Source organism: Scyliorhinus torazame, unplaced genomic scaffold (genome assembly GCF_047496885.1).
Source record: "Scyliorhinus torazame isolate Kashiwa2021f unplaced genomic scaffold, sScyTor2.1 scaffold_1294, whole genome shotgun sequence".
Lineage (NCBI taxonomy): Eukaryota > Metazoa > Chordata > Chondrichthyes > Carcharhiniformes > Scyliorhinidae > Scyliorhinus > Scyliorhinus torazame.
The window spans coordinates 1-13,244 of NW_027309021.1; the positions used below are offsets into that span (position 1 = coordinate 1).

The 13,244-nt window shown below is 49.8% G+C and overlaps 1 protein-coding gene across 3 annotated transcripts in view; it reads left to right on the plus strand.

Annotated features, from left to right (window-relative positions):
• The first annotated feature begins 4,637 nt into the window (after positions 1-4,637).
• The window catches only part of LOC140407184 (uncharacterized), a 37,625-nt gene continuing 29,018 nt past the window's right edge, over positions 4,638-13,244 (plus strand). The window contains exon 1 of one of the 3 annotated variants that reach the window (XR_011939510.1): positions 4,638-4,714. The gene's annotated coding sequence lies outside the window, so the exon portion shown is untranslated. The remainder of the gene's footprint in view (positions 4,715-13,244) is intronic. The other 2 variants (XM_072494858.1, XR_011939512.1) reach the window with 2 other exon arrangements.

A 13,244-nucleotide genomic window follows, 5' to 3' on the forward strand; every position in this document is an offset into this window, starting at 1 on the left:
CCGAGGTACAGTGAAACGTATTCGAACATAGAACATAAATGCAGAAGGAGGCCATTCGGCCCATCGAGTCTGCAACGACCCACTTAAGCTCTCACTTCCACCCTATCCCCATAACCCAATAACCCCTCCTAACATTTTTGGTCACTAAGGGCAATTTATCATGGCCAATCCACCTAACCTGTATGTCTTTGGACTATGGGAGGAAACCAGAGCACGCGGAGGAAACCCACACAGACACGGGGAGAACATGCAGACTCTGCACAGACAGTGACCCAGCGGGGAATCGAACCTGGGACCCTGGCGCTGTGAAACCACAGTGCTATCCACTTGTGCTACCGTTCTGCATACAGTCCAGACAGATTGTTCCATACATGATAAAACATAGGCCATACATAAATACACAATGTAAATACATAGACACAGCCATCAGGTGAAGCATACAGAGTGTAGTACTGCTCAGTAGAGATGTGTGAAGAGATCAGTTCAGTCCATAAGAGGGTCATTCAGGAGTCTGGTAACAGTGGGGAAGAAGCTGTTTTTCAACCTGTTAGTGCATGAACTCAGACTTTTATATCTCCTGCCCGATGGACGAGGTTGGCAGAGTGAATAAGCCGGGTAGGAGGGGTCTTTGATTATGCTGCCTGCTTTCCCAAGGCAGCAGGAGGTGTAGACCAAGTTCATGGATGGGAGGCAGTTTCACGTGATGGACTGGGCTGTGTTTAAGACTCTGTAATTTCTTACGGTCTTGGGCCGAGCAGTAGCCTTAACGGTCTATGAGGCATCTAGATAGGATGCTTTCTCTGGAGCATCTGTAAAGATTTGTCACAGTCAATGTGGACATGTCAAATTTCCTTAGTTTCCTGAGGAAGTACAGGCGATCTTATGCTTTCTTGGTCATAGTATCGACATAGGTGAACCAGGAAAGGTTATTGGTGGTGTGCACATGTAAGGATTTGAAGCTGTCAACCATCTTCACCTCGGCACCATTGATGCAGACACAGATGCATACGATATTTCGCTTCCTGAAGTCAATGACCAGCTCCTTAGTTTTGCTGACATTGAGGGAAAGATTGTTGTTGGTACACCACGCACTGAGTTCCCTGTCTCCCTTCTGTACTCTGTACTTTGGGGTGGCATGGCAGCACAATGGTTAGCTGAGCCTCTGGACCAGGTGTGGGGGAGAGATTCAGGAATACCGGGCTTGGTGGCTGGGGCAGGGGGCTGACAGGTCGGCCTGCAGTGCAGAATAACATGCTGGAGGCTTCACATTTCTCGGTTGCAATGTGTTTTATTGTTGTACAATATTGGGAGCCCTGGGGCCAGAGGGGCCTGGGCCATCCTCCGATGGAACATGCCCTCCTGTGCCACCTTGTTCCGAACGCTGACTCCGAGACGGGCATTTATGTGGGGGTGGGTGGGATGTGCTCGGGGCTTCTGGTGGCTGGCGTCAGCACCCCATGAGGCCACCTCTGGAGAGAGGGGCAGCTGGACTGAGCTCCGGAAACTTTGCATCATCTGGCTCTGCTTGCCCTGGCGGCTCTTGATGACTGCGCCATTGTGTCGTTGCCCTCAGCAATGCTCCTCTGTGAGTGGGCCATGCTCTGTAGTTCCTTGCCACAGTCCACTTGCATCTGGGACATGCTCCGCAGCACATTGGAAAGGCCCACCTGCGTCAGGGACATGTCCCCCAGCAACTGGGACATGTTTCTGAGGCACAGCCATGGCCATCACTGACTGGGCAAAGCCTTGGACACCACCACTTATGGTGATGATGTCGTGCTCCAGGCTCTCCACTGTGGCGCCACCCTCAAGGTGTTGGCCTCAGTGCCATACATTGCCTACGCTATCTCCTGTGCCCTCAGCCTTTGGGATTCCTCCAATCGACTGTGGACCTGCTGGGCTGTCGCTGACATCCCCCTCTGAACCTCTGGCCACACCATATTGACTGCATCAGCTCTGGGTAAACCTGTCCAGGTGCCACGGTGGAGATGGTTGGCAGTTTCAAATTCATAGGTGTGCACACCACCAATAATCTGTCCTGGTTCACCCATGTCGATACTATGACCAAGAAAGTACAATGTGCTCAAAGGTTGCCGCATGCTCCTCCTCCTCCACTTCCAATACATCACCCCCACTCCTGTGTCAGGTAGTGGAGGGCACAGCAGACCACCTCTGACATCACCTGCCATCCCTCAGGGTGCCATCCAACACACCCTGCACATGCACCGCTCAGCCAGAGCAGGAGCCCCCGGGCACCAGACCCCGTACCCAAGACCTGTCATGGTAACTTTACCTAGACCGGGTGCTGGTTACCTCCCTGGTGCACACATCCACAATGTGGGTGCGGGCATGTCCCTAGTGCTGAGGCCCATCTTGTGGGTGTTTGGATGCTGCCTTCTGCCTCTGTGGTGCTGAAGCCTCAGGTCTCATGGTCTGATTGGGATGCGATACAGTAACTCTCAGCTGCGACATGGCACATGTACCCATGGTAATCCACTTAGGGGCTGTGAAGTGCTCACATTACTACAATTGCCAATTCCCTATTAGCAATGGCCTTCAGCTGTGCACCATGGGTGACCAGTGGGACAGATTAGCAGTAACGAGAGGTGCCACTGTTATAGGTACAGATGTTCCGGGGGTGGCATTGCAGACCAGCGGGTGCTTGGTCACCTAAAAGCCACCGCCTAATGCCGAACACCCCACCGATAGCGTTCCACCCCCCAATCGAGGCCCCCCCCCCGGGATGTCTCCCCCTCCCGCCCCCCGGCTCGGGTGAGTTCCCCCCACCCCCTCCATCCCCACGACCCCCCCCCTCATCCCTCCCCTTGGGCTGGGCCATCAACCGCAGTGCCCCTGGTCTGATGGGTCAACTTTGAAGATGGCTACTCACCTCCTCGGATACCCACATCAGCTACTCCACCAGCTTCACGTTTTGAAAAAGCTGTACTGATTGATGCCCGCTTGACTGCTTACTGGAGAGGCAGTTAGATCACGGGAGTTAGATAGACGGTTATTCCCGTTAATGGTATTGAGATTGGCTTTAATTGGTGAGTATTGGTTTCTTGCTATTGCCTGAATTTGCCAATGAGAGCGGGCCAGTTAGATCGCAAACCAATCGGCACCCGGCACGGTTCCCGATTTCGGCCTCTCCCGCATCTAATGTCCACGTCATGCTTAAGTAAGAGCCCAATACGGCTGGAAAATCATTCCCAATCCTTTGAGTACAATATAACTATTTTTCATCCAAGTTCTGAAGAAGATTCATATTGGATCTGAAACACCTTTTAAACTATTTCTCTCTCTCTCTGACATGCTGAGTTTTCCCAGAATTTTTTGTTTGTAGTCCGACAGGGTTGCTTATCTCTGTATGCATGTCTGGGAGAAGGTGATTAGTGCCGAAGCCTTGAAGTCAAGATCAAATTCTTCAGCACCTGCCCCATCACTCCTTTTTGACTTTAGCAACTTTGAGGAACTCTAGAGATCTCCAAAAATGTGTACAACTGTCAAAAACGCCAGTAGTAATCATTCAGAATCCTTCCAAGTGCTTTAGATAAATTCCACAGGGTGTGTGTTTAAGACCGGGTGCTAGCTGAGGCATTGAGTGTAAAAATGGCAGGGCTGGTATTAACTCAGTGTTACACACTAACTTACGCGATGACCTGCCTAACCTTCATACTCCTGATGGATGTTCACTGCATGCACATTAAAGCACTCATCAATAATGTCCGTCTGCGCGACTTACAATAGAAGTGCAATTTGGACATCTAAGGATACTCAATATCATCCCACAAATGGTCTGCGGCTGGATTCTCCATTTCTGCGACTAAGTGGAAATGGAAAATCCGTGGACCTCTACAACAGGAAAATCGGTGCTGCACCGACACCGATCCCGCTACCGGTGAGTAGCTAGCACCGGCGTCGCGAGAAACACCATCCAATCCCATGAAAAACGGTGCGGGATTCGCCGGGTCCATGATGGACACTCGCAAGGCTGACAAGCTGCAGTCGCACAAAAAGCAATACACTCCCCACACACACACACTGATCGAGGCCGAAAAGACGGGACAGGTTGTGTTGGAGCGCCCATATAGCTGATGGGTCGGCTGGGGCCAGAGAGTACGGGGGGGGGGGGGGGGGTCACCGGGCACCAGGTTTAAAGTGGGTTGTCAGCGGCATGCATTAATGGTGTTGCATACCCATCCACCCTGACCCCACAGCCATCTCCTGGCCACCCCCCACTACTCCCCCCGGCCCTGGTAGAAGATCTCCGGCCATGACACGACTGTCGGCGAAGTATGGTGGTGCTGGACACTGTCTCGCTCAGCAGCCATGCCAAGTTCACGATTTCTGAGAGCAAACATGGACCGCGCCATCAGGAACATGACCCAATTGGAGGCAGAGGATCATGGGTTGGCCCACTAATGATATGCAAACGGTGATTAGCGTACGCACGGCGTGCATCGCATTGATGCAGTTTTTGAGTAGGCGAAGCATCACGATTCAGCGTCAAGCTGGCGTCTGCCGCGAGTTTGGCGTCGGGAGCTATTCTCCGCCCAATCGCACGACCTGATTTTGGCATTGGCGAACGGAGAATCCCACCCCTGTATCTTGTGCTGATTTTTGTTTCCTTTTTTATTAGTATGAATTTTGGGGCCATTTCATCCAGAAAGCTTCAGTCTACCTTGGCTACTCAACGAGAAGTAAACACTCACAGGTGAGTTAAGCCACAGTCAGACACAACATAAAGTTTGCTCTATTCCACAGAAAAGGACCTCAGCTGCAATCAGAAAGAACAGTGTCAACTGCAGCAGTCTTTTGTCAGATCAGTGTTACTGTGGGCTGTCTGACTGATACTGCAAATTGACTGTTAATTTGGTGCTGTTTTGAGCTGTGTACCTTTTTTGTTAAGATTGCCTAATCTTTGGTCATTACAGTCAGCAAACAGAAAAGATCCTCCAGTCTCATTGAACCGACGTCCCAGAGGTGGAAACACAGTATTTAAGTCACAGCATTCAGTCTTCATGTACACTAATAGCTCATAAAATATTCATACAGTGTTTGATATCAAGAGAGCAACTGTCGCAATCGAGCAAACTGAAAATAACCTATTACAAGGATTTATTGATCTGTTCTTCCCTTTTGTTCATATGAGTGAAGAAATATGAGCTAATAAATTATGAAGTGAATTTTTCAACTTCATGATGGAAGATGACATTTTGATGGAATGTGCATGGAACATAGGTTATGGATACGCCTACAATGCATTTTGCAAATGCCCTAGTGCTACAAAAGTGCATGGACCACATTCTCCACTTTGGTCGTACATCTTCGAGTAGACGAATGATAATAGGAGAAGTATTCGATCAGTGTTTATAAAGAGTTTTCAAAGGTGGGATCAACAATGCTACAGTATATATTGCAAAATATTATTAGGTGAAGGTGATTGTCTTCTTAGCTTCAGGCTAGCAGCACATTCATCATCCAAGACTGTAAAGTATTTGAATACTACCCCTTAATATGCTCTCATTAAGAAACCTATGAATATCCTTTTTCATAGAATCATTGAATTTACAGTGCCGAAGGAGGCCATTTGGCCTATTGAGTCTGCACCGGCCCTTGGAAAGAGCACCCTACCAAAGCCCAGATCGTCACCCTATCCCCATAACCCAGTAACTCCACCCAACCATTTTGGACTGTGGGAGGAAACCGGAGCACCCGGAAGAAACCCACGCAGGCACAGGGAGAACGTGCAAACTTCACACAGACAGTGACCCAAGCCAGGAATCGAACCTGGGAACCTAGAAGCGGCGAAGCAACTGTGCTAACCACTGTGCTACCATGCTGCCCAGTTAATAGGTTGGGAACACTGGTTCCCAACAAACCTTGAACCTCATGCGCATGCAACAGCTGGGAAATAGCCACACTTGTGCAGTTCAATGGTTTTCGAGTTCTTGAGTCGAGGACCAAAACTGCGTACCTGCACAAAGAGAGAAAGGAATGATGTGAAAAGGCAGGTCAGGTGACCTGATACAGAGTGCCATTATTTTGTGTGTCTGTCAGGGAGAAGGATGCAAGAGGGGGACAGGGAGAAGGTCCCAAATTAAAAATGGGAACTAGAGTGGGAGGGGGGGGGGGGGGGAGTCCAAAAAGGCAGTCTCAGGTAAGGAATGAAGACAGGATAGGGATAGGTCCCATTAGTGAAGTTAAAAAAAGGAGCTGAATAATAGGCTAAAAATTTTAAAAAAGAGCTGTGGAGAGCAGACTTTGAGCACAGAGAGCATGAGAGACGCCCTGAATAATCAAAAAGGAACCAGATTCGTAACTGTGCTACTGCCCTTTTGGGGCATAGGTATCCATTTGGAGCTGTTAGTTCTGCTTGAAATTGTGCTTGGAAGGTGAAGCTTGAGTTTGCTTGGAGATCCAGGGGAAAGGAAACTCGGCAGGCAAGATTGAAACCCTGTGAGATGGGTTATTGTTGAAACCGTCTGAGTGGGAGCAACGTTTGGAGAGAATTCCAAGGTGGGATCTTCAGATATGGAGTTGGAAACATTCATGAGAGAGATAAAGTTTCAATGAAATTGTTTGGCTCACAATATAACAAACGTTTGGGTGGATGCGAAACTAATGGAATCTGTTTTGACATCTGTCACCTATTGTGTAGAGGGATGTGTGAAACCACAGCTCTTCTGTTAATTCACGGACCACATAATAACCTTGAATATTGGAGTATAAGGCAGGTATTGTAAACTGTTTTATCTTTCTGAACTTGTACAGTAAAGTTTATTTTTGTTCAAAACCTGTGGACTTTGTGGCTTTATTCACTTGGTTAGCGTCTTTAGTCTCAAATGTTATCTATTTTAAACAAAATATTATTGATCCCGAATCCAATCTCCATCCACATCCTGGGGTCTGGCCAAAGATCATGGGCGGGATTCTGTAGCCACCTAAAATGGCTGATTCCCGATTTATTTGGCCAAAACCCGATATAAAATGGCTAACCGAAAAGGCTGATGGGAAAAGCAGCCAACAGGGCACAAACGGACAGCTGCAGACAGAATAGCGTATTCAGCTCTGGGGAGGTCGGCCCAGATCGATACCTGCGACCGTTAGCAGCACATCAACACAGACATCTGCAGTTTAATCGGCTATCCCCAGGAACAATTGCAGCATATTAGCAATTGAATGCCGGGCCAGACCTCTCGGAGCCAGCAGTGGCCGAAACAAAGACAGGTGAATGACCACCCCCCGATCGAGGAATCGCCCCATTATTGGAGTGTATTGAACCCAGAGATTGGGAACAAGTCCAATCACTTGGGACTCAGGGTCAAGGGCCGCCCCGAGAGGCGGGAAGCCCCTGGGCCTTATAAATTGAGGGGCCAAGTTCAGATCTCTCGCTCTCTCTCCCTTCTTCTTCTGCTCGCAACCTTCGCAAGAACATCGACCAGAAACTGTAAGTTTGACTCCAGCGATCGCTACCCGATAGAGACTCCTAGCCATCGACCCGTATCAGCCTTTTGAATCCCGCAGGACAGACCCAATCTGATAAGCCATTTGTTTCCCTGACCTGGTGGGCCAGCCCCAAAAGTTAAGTATTGGCCAGTAGTGGTAGGTAGTGATCTAGAAAGTAGGATTATTGTGTAAGTATTTATTGCTGTACATAATAAATGATCGTTGATTTCAGTCTTACTAAGCGGTGTGCTGTCTTATTAATCATAACTCGAACATGAACCACGTGGCGGTATCAGAAAGATACCTGGCGACTCGTGAGCAAAGGTGACATAATCAGAGCTAATAAAACTAAGGCTAACAAGAGCAACATAATTGGCGACTCCACCGGGACCCGATCTAGAAGTGGAAAACCACTCCGGGAGAACCCCAGAAATTTGAATAGAATCCAATTGGAAACAAAACCAAAAAAAAAACCCACAAGTGTTCAAGCGGTTCTGGTTAATAATTCACAATTCGGAAGTGTGTGTATGCATGCATAACTAACAGGGTTATAAGGTAAAACTGATAGATTTTGTTGCGTCAAAACTGTCGGAAGTCGGTATTTTCGGAAATTAGCGCAAGCCGTACCCGCATCTACGACACCACCTTAGCCCCCTGTTCCAAATTCGAACAAAGCAAGCAGATAAGAGAGATGGCCATGCAGGCAATGCAATGCCTCATGAATGCCGGAGAATTTGCGGTCGCACCGATCAGCAGCATTAAAGTGGGACAGTGTCCCATTTGGGAAGTGGAAATTCGGAAATTTCTACAGGGCAAAGGATGGCCCGTGTGGAGCGGTTTCTGCAATAATGACGACTCAGGTCCCGGAAGCATAGGGCATACTTGGTGGGAGAACATGAGTGAAATCCATGAGAAGAGCTTAGCAAAAACGCGCAAGCCGATGGCAATTGTGTCCTGTATGACACAATTGCAAGGCACAGAGGAGGTCGTCAGGACACTCCGGAAAGAAATAGAAGGCATACATCGTATGAGTAAAATCGATGTGTGCGAGATGGAGAAAGAGAACCTGGAATTGAAAAGGTAGTTAGAGGCCAAGGACGAAGAGGTGGCTGACGCCAAACGGGGTCACCAGTCTTGTCTGGCGCATTTTAAGCAGTTTTCGATCCCAGTATGAGAAGGCTTATCAGGACACACAGCATGCAGTCCTGGTTAAGAAAGAGACAGAGAAGCAGGTAGAGACGCTACAGAAGCAATGTAGTGATCTCAAGGCAGCCTTGAGAGCGCTCCAAGCTGCAACCACGGAACAAAGGCAGAGTAACATAGACGATGTGAAGTGCCGAAAGCAAATTGCAGACCTGCAATCACTGCTTACTGTCCAAAAAGGATTCCAAGAAACCTTTGGGGAAAGTTTAGAACAGGAAGACGGCCCTGATTGTGAAGAATTGCAGGAGACAGCGCAGAGATATGTTCAGGGAACATGTGCGCAGGGAAAGCCCCAAAGGAGGAAAGCACCTCCACCCCCCACACAGCAGGTAGTTCAGGCTCCCATGAACCCTGTAACAACCCACCGCACCGCCACAGCAGACGAGGCGGAATTCCTATATTCCACCCCCCTCACAGTGACCCAATTACGGGACGCGTGTGCGAAAATCACACCGTTCCTCCCCACTTCAGACCCACAGCATTTCTTTGCCACCGTCAAACACCAGGCGACCTTGTACGGCCTGGATGAGAAAGAGCAGGTAAAGCTCATGGTCCTCAGCTTAGACCCATCGGTCACAGCAGCCCTTCCCGACCCACAGAACGTAGGAGGAGGCACCCTTGCAGAAATTCACACCGCGATCCTGGATGCGATCGGGTATAACCGGGGCGACACCATAGATGGCCTAAATAAGTGCAGACAGAAAAAGTCTGAACACCCCACAGCGTTCGCAGGACGCTTGTGGATTCACTTTGAAACCGTTTTCGGAAACGTGGACAGTGCCCATTTGTCCGCAGACAATATGGCCAAATGGACCTGCACCCTTATCTCCCATGCCACGGAAGCAGGACAGAATGTCTGTAGTAATTATGACCCCTCGGAGGAGGCTCATAATGAGTAGTGGGTGGTCAAAAGATTGTCCCGCATTTGGGAACAGTCTCCTCACAATAAATCCGCCGCTAGAACCCCCGAGGAAAAACAAGCCGCCGCAGACGTGCAGGCAGTAAGAACCACTCTTCACAACCCCGCCTGGGGAAACGAGGGAAAGAGCAGCCCCCCAGCAAAACCGCAAGAATGCTACAATTGCGGACAGTTGGGACATTTTGCCAAAGAATGCAATGCCCCTAAACAACCACAGAGATCCCAACAGACAGGCACTCTCACTAAGAAAAAGGCAGAGCCCATACATAGCGTTAGCGCCCAGTCGGATCAGACAGACTTGACTGGAACAGACTGACGGTGTACAGGCTCCCCCAGTTGGGTCTGCGATACCCTTTGGGATAGGTCAGGACGACCCGCAGTCGCAGCAAAAATTAGGGGACAGCCGATCGAGCTTCTCTGGGACACAGGAGGGTCCCGCACCACCTTAAATTCCTCCACCCTTGGTAAGGACACGTGGCCCACTACAGCCACTATCACCCTCAGCGGCTTCACAGGCCACTCACAGCAGGGACACGTCACAACCCCTGTACCCATCCAAATCGGAACCATTAACACCAAACACCCCCTAGTTTTAGTCGACCAGCCCCCAACAGCAGAGCACATTTTGGGTATCGACTTCATGAATTCCCACCACCTCTCTTTCGATCCAGTCAACCAGTGTGTCTGGAAGATGGCGAAATCCGCCAGAGCCCCCGCAACGCTCAACATTGGGGACTACATGAAAAAAATTAGCGCAGTAGGTGAGTTTTGGTTCAACCCCACCACACTCAGAACGGACCGACAGGTTAGGGCGGTCCTGCAAAAAAACAGGGCGCATTCGCGACCCACAAGCACGACTGTGGACGGATGACTGGCTCCGTACAAATAACAGGACCGGACCCTAGACCCCAAAAGCAGTACGGATTCCCCCTAGAAGCAGAGGGAGAAATCCTAAAGGTTATAGAAAGTTTATTAGAGCAGGGCGTCCTAAGATCGGTAGCCTCAACTAATAATGCCCCGATTTGGCCAGTAAGGAAACCCGACGGATCATGGCGCTTGACCATTGGTTATCGGGAACTCAATAAAGTCACCCCCGTAGCAGCCCCCACCGTTGCAACAAGTCCCGAGACCATGCTCAAACAGGGTCTCCATGCCCGATATTTCACGGATTTGGACGTCAGTAATGGATTCTGGTCCATTCCATTGGCAAAGGCGTGCCAGTACAAATTTGCCTTCACTTTCCGAGCACAGCAATACACGTGGACATGCCTGCCACAAGGCTTCCACAACTCCCCCTCCATTTTCCACCGACAGCTGGCAAATGGACTAGCGAAATTTTCTCGCCCCGAATGTCTGGTACAGTATGTAGACGATCTACTACTACAGACAGACAAAGGAAGAGCACATTGAGCTTCTGTCCGAACTCCTGGAATTACTACATTCCATTGACTGTAAAGTCAACCCCAAAAAAGCCCAGATATTGGAAGAAAAAGTGGTATATTTGGGTACTATTATCACACACGGCAAACGCGAGATCGAGCACAAAAGAATTGACTTGATCGCTAAATTGCCCCTTCCCCAAAACCTTTCAGCCCTCCGGTCGTTTTTAGGACTGGTTGGCTGCTGCCGAAACCACATTGACGGTTTCGCCAGCAAGGCTGCGCCCCTCTCAGACCTCCTAAAGAAAGGAGCCCCCTGGGAATGGCTTCCGCAGCATACAGATGCTGTGGAATCATTAAAACAGGCACTCATAGCCGCCCCCGCACTACAAGTTCCAGACCTGCTTTCCCCTTACGCCATAGAGGTAGCGACCACAGACCGCACCCTTTCAACCGTGCTCCTGCAGGAATGGCATGACCAGCTAAGACCCGTGGCTTATGCCTCCCGAATTTTAGATGCTGTGGAGCAGGGATTCTTAGCCTGTGAGAGGCACCTGCTCGCAGTTTTCTGGGCAGTCCAGTACTTTTCATACATTACCGGACTGAACCCCATTACCATTTTGACCGAGCACACCCCCACCCAACGTTTACTAGACGGACGACTTAAAGACGGTACCGTCAGCCAAATCCGCGCTGCTAGGTGGACCCTTCTCTTACAAGGACGGGACATCACAGTCAAACGGACCAAGACACACAAATACTTAGCGGACAATCTCCAGTACCCCGGAACCCCCCATGAGTGTGAAATCATCTCGCCCCACCATAATACAGGCCCCTTTATCGCTAAAACACCCCCCAGAAAACTCACCACTCCATCTCCGAGCCCCCCTCACCCGGACACGTGTGATCCCATTAGGATCTATGTGGATGGATCTTCCACAGTCCTGGATGGGCAACGCATAACAGGTTGTGGGACTTATGTGGAGGACGCGCAGGGACGCGCCCTCGAGGAAATCGCATTAAAATTACCCGGACACTTAGGCGCGCAGGCAGCAGAGCTTGCGGCCATTGCTTACATTGTAGAGCACCCAGATTCCTTCCCCAGCCCAGCAGACATATATTCAGACAGTCTATACGTTTGCAACAGCCTCACCGAATTTCTGCCCCTCTGGGAAACAAGAGGATTTGTTTCCGCGGATGGGAAACCCCTCCCCTCAGCCCCATTACTCCGCCATATTTTGCAAAAAGCCAAGGACAGGACTTTTGGCATTATAAAAGTCCGCAGCCACCATCGTTCCTCCCCCCCATGAAATGTAAAAGCCGACGCACTGGCTAAGGCAGGATCCAGGCATGGGTACTTTTGGAAGCCCCCCGAAAGCGCTCCGGTGAGTGCGCCAGTGAGTGCAGTTCAGGTCACGCAGACTAGGATCGAAGATCTAGTAGAGGCCCAGAAGCAGGATAGCGCTCTCACTGAGATTGTGAAAGGGACGTTTCCAGCCTCATACGAGAGGTACAGAAATACGATAACCACACATGACGGTGTGGTGTTAAAAGACACACTTTACGTAGTTCCAAAGCAGGACAGGAACCAATTAATCTGTTTATTCCATGATGGTCATGGACACCAGGGAATCGATCCCACCGCAGCCCACCTCAAACAGCTTTGTTGGTGGCCAAATCTCAAAGAGGATGTATCCCATTACATTGAGAATTGCCTCATCCGCGCACAGAACAACCCAGATAGATATGCCAAAAAGGCACAACTCAGCCACACCCGAACCGTTAACAGCCCCTGGACTAACCTCCAGATCGGTTTTATAGGTCCATTGCCCCCTTGCAGGAATGGCTATAAATATGTTCTGGTGGTCATAGACACTTTTACAAAGTGGGTGGAAGCATTTCCAGTCCGCACCAACACCGCGAAAACCACAGCCAAAATCCTATCCCACCACATCTTTACAAGATGGGGACTCCCCCGCAGTATTGAATCGGACCAAGGTTCTCACTTTACGGGACGGGTCATGCAGAACGTCCTCACGATATTTGGCATAACCCAAAAATTTCACATTGCGTACCACCCACAGTCGAGTGGTATAGTGGAGCGCATGAATCGGAACCTAAAAACCACCCTCCGAAAAATGGTCCAGCAGAACAACACCGCTTGGGACTCAGTCCTCCCCTTTGTGCTGATGTTTTTGCATAACACTGTTTCCACCTCCACAGGTTACACCCCACACACCCTCCTGACCGGACGCCCCATGAAAGGGACAGAGTACTTGTTAGGTTTAGACCTG